The sequence below is a fragment of the Diabrotica undecimpunctata genome, chromosome 7 (genome assembly GCF_040954645.1).
Source record: "Diabrotica undecimpunctata isolate CICGRU chromosome 7, icDiaUnde3, whole genome shotgun sequence".
Classification (NCBI taxonomy): Eukaryota; Metazoa; Arthropoda; class Insecta; order Coleoptera; family Chrysomelidae; genus Diabrotica; species Diabrotica undecimpunctata.
Window position 1 is genome coordinate 89,797,621 of NC_092809.1, and position 4,614 is coordinate 89,802,234.

The window sequence follows — 4,614 nt, forward strand, 5'->3', positions numbered from 1 at the left end:
ATAAGCCACAATTAAAGGTTAAAATACGTTTATTGACGTTTCAATTTCCACTTCGGAAATCGTTCTCAAAATACAAACATTTTTTTTGTATTTTGAGAACGATTTCCGAAGTGGAAATTGAAACGTCAATAAACGTATTTTAACCTTTAATTGTGGCTTATTCCCAGTTAAATAGTAATTAATTTAAAATGCCACAAGAAAATAGCTTCAGAACAATAAACTTTTAGAACATAAATTTGTTGCAAAAAGGACCTATAGATGCTCGATAGAAGACCAAAAAGAGATAGAATTTCAAATAGGACAATTATTAAAAGCAAATTTAATAGAAGAATCATCTTCACCTTTTGCAGCACCTGTTACATTGGCTTTTAAAAAAGATGAAGGATCTAAAACAAGATTGTGCATTGGCTTTCGTGAGTTAAACAAATTAATTATTCCTGAACCCCAACCTTTTCCTTTAATTGACGAGATTTTGACCAAAACAAGGAATGCTAGGTTCTTTACTACTTTAGATATAAATTCTGCTTTTTGGTGTATTCCAGTTCGGATAAAAGATAAATACAAGACAGCCTTCGTTACCCAAAGTGGTCATTGGCAATGAAAATGCTTACCTTTTGGGCTTAAAACAACTCCCGCAATATTTCAAAAAATTTTAAGTAATATTATCAGGAAGCATAATTTAAATTCATTTTGTATAAACTACATAGATGACATTTTAATATTCTCATTATCATTTGAAGAACACTTAGACCATATAGAAAGACTTATGAAAGCAATTATTGAAGAGGGATTTAGGCTCAAACTTCTAAAATGTAATTTTGCAAGAGAAGAGGTTAAATATTTGGGACACATTGTGGGAAACAATTCAGTTCGTTCGTTACATGATAATTTAATATCGATCAGAGATTTTCCAGCACCAGACACGAGAAAAAAAGTACGACAGTTTTTGGGAAAAGTAAATTTTTACCACAAATATATAAAAGATTTAGCTAGGTTATTAGAGCCACTACATAATTTACTTAGAAAAGATATCAAATTCCACTGGTCTTTAAGCTGCCAAACAGCTTTTGATAGGGCAAAGAATATCCTCTGTTCTGAACCTATACTAGCCATTTTTAACCCAAATGCTCCTACAACTATATATACAGATGCTAGTGTTCTAGGAATTGGTGCGGTTCTGAAACAAAAACAAAGAGATGGAGAAATGAAACCCGTAGCATACTTTTCAAAAAAATTGAACAAATATCAAAAAAATAAAAAGGCTATTTTTTTAGAATGCCTGGCAATTAAAGAAGCAATAAAATTTTGGCAATACTGGCTAATGGGAAGAAAATTTCTCGTTATTACTGATCATAAACCCCTTGAGGGAAGAGAACTTCGTACAAGACCAGATGAAGAATTAGGAGATATGACACATTTTCTTTCACAATTTGACTTCGACATTAAATATGAACCTGGAAAAGAAAATGTAGAAGCAGACTGCCTTTCTAGAAACCCAGTTTTGGAAAATATGAAAAATGCAAAAACATTCATAAGAACTTTGAATAAAATCCTTTATAAAAAGGTATATAAAAAACCCAGTTGGGCTATGTTAAATTGGCAAAACGTTTTCGGAATAAGTATTCCATCATCAGTACCAAGTTAATACATGGATGTAGCCACTAAATATGGGGTTACAAACCCTTTAAAAATTGCTAATTTAAATTTAGTTTACATAATGTCTGTTTTACAATTTAGATGGTAAAGTTACCGTTGGATTGGTAACATGGTGACATATGACTCTGCAATAAGTTGCAAGTCCTGAGACGGTATGTCTACGAGGACTTCAATAAAGCAACTAGAGTTGCAACTTCAGTTGCTTTATTGAAGTCCTCGTAGACATACCGTCTCAGGACTTGCAACTTATTGCAGAGTCATATGTCACCATGTTACCAATCCAACGGTAACTTTACCATCTAAATTGTAAAACAGACATTATGTAAACTAAATTTAAATTAGCAATTTTTAAAGGGTTTGTAACCCCATATTTAGTGGCTACATCCATGTATTAACTTGGTACTGATGATGGAATACTTATTCCGAAAACGTTTTGCCAATTTAACATAGCCCAACTGGGTTTTTTATATACCTTTTTATAAAGGATTTTATTCAAAATTTTTAATATATGGTATACAGCCAAACACAGGAACTTAGTTTCCTTGTGGATTCATAAGAACAGTAAACCTAGTCACATTAACTGAGATAAAACAAGACCAAAATAATAATCGACAAGTTATAGATACAATGAGAGGAACAATTTTGAACCAAGATATATTTTATAAATTAAGGAAGAATGAAAAAAAAATAATTTTATCCAAAGATTTTGGAAAAGAGTTAATAACAAAAGTTTACAAATTTTATGGTCATATTTGTGCTGGTAAAGTAACAAACAAATTAGAAATTTTTACTACATTAAGAATATAGATTCACTAGCAAAGGATATCTGTCAAAAATGCGAGATTTGCTGTAAAAATAAAACAAGAATCGGTCCAAAATATGGTCTTTTGTCACAATTGGGTCCAGCAAAAGAACCTTTTCAGATAATGTCCTTAGATACAATAGGAGGATTTGGTGGCAATCGTTCGACAAAAAAATACCTCCACTTACTTGTAGATCACTTCACCAGATATGCGTTTGCAGTTACTTCTAAAAATCAGACCACAGATGATTTCATAAAATTAATCGCCAAAATTCAAGATAAACACCACATAAAAACATTAACAGATCAGTATCCAGGAATTAATTCCAAAATATTTAGAAATCATATGAAACATTTAAATATTCAATTAATTATTACAGCAGTAGACTGTCCATTCTCGAATGGATTAAATGAAAGACTTAATCAGACATTAGTTAACAGAATAAGATGCAAACAAAATGAAACTAGAATTCGAGCATTGACAAAAATAGCTGAAGAATGTATAGAGGAATACAATAAAACAGATCATTCTGTAACCGGATATAGACCAGAATATTTGCTTTTTGGAAAAGCAGATCCGATTGTTCCCGAGGAACTGTGTGAGACAACAAATGTATCAAAAGATAAAGAAATAGCCTATAAAAATTCGGTACGACATCATGAATATAATAAAAAACTGTATGACAAAAATAGAAAATCCTATGAATTCAAAGAGGGAGATTGGGCATATGTAGAAAATAAATCAAAACTAAATAGAAAAAAACTTGACGAAGTAAGAGTAGGTCAATTTCAAATAAAAAAACAAATTTCAAATACATTAAATGAAGTAGATATTGGATACAAAAAGAATGATATGAATTATTTCCATATTTCAAAATTGATGCCTTGTGATAAACCATATACTTAGATGGTTTATCATACCTTTTTGGTAGGGGGATGTAAAAGTAAACCTATGTTTATTTTAAGTGAAACAGCAGGGTTTAGTTATTTTTAGTTATTTAAAGTTTTAGGTTGTATGACTGTTTAAGTTTTATTGACATTGACATATTGTAAATTGTATGGTACAATTGTCAAATTACTTAATGGCGTAAGAAATAGCATTGTTCTTGATTCTCTTTTTAAGTTTGTATATTTGTTAAGTTATGTTATTATTGTTAATAATTTATATTGTAGAATTTTAACGATAATAAACTCTTTTTAGACGAATTCAAACTGCTATCTCTTCACATGAATAAGGGTATGATTGATATTACACTAGCTCTAAATGATAGCGGGATGTATATATATATATATATATATATATATATATATATATATATATATATATATATATATATATATAGATATATTTATATATATATATATATATACATATATTATATATATATATATACATATATTATATATATATATACATATATATACATATATATATATATATATATATATATATATATATATATATATATATTTATATATATGTATATTTATATATATATATATATATATATATATATATATATTTATATAAATATATATATATATATATATATATATATATATATATATATATATATATATCTAGCGGTTAAAACGGTATTATACTAACTCCAGGCGAATATACATCGTGTATATTATTATCTGGGTAGCGCTTTATGTGGACTCCGACCAACACGTCGGATTAAGTGGACTCCGTAATAGGTTAAAACACTTTTGGGATCCGTATACATTTCTTTGCGTACACAACTAAACTCCTCCGATGTTGCCAATAATTTGATTAGTCGTAGATTTTTAAATTTTACAGCAGGTACGTTTTGGAACTGCAAATTTATTTAAATATCAATCAATTTAGTCATCGAGAAATTTCACAAATAGGTACTCGGTTAATGTAGTTAAATATTTTATGCTGGTTATTTATATTACTTGCTTTAATTATTTTCAAACTTAAAAAAGTATTTATTATAAGCTTGGAAATGGCTAGTTTTCGTTTTATTTATTATTATTTTTTGTTAAAATTAATATGCACTTAAACATTTAGTCTCTAAATGTACTAACATCGAGTAGAGTAGTCGTGTAACAGTTTAAGAAAGTAGAAGCCCTTCGGTAGGATTATAATAAACTACATAAAATTAAAAGAAACTCTGTAAACAGGAGAT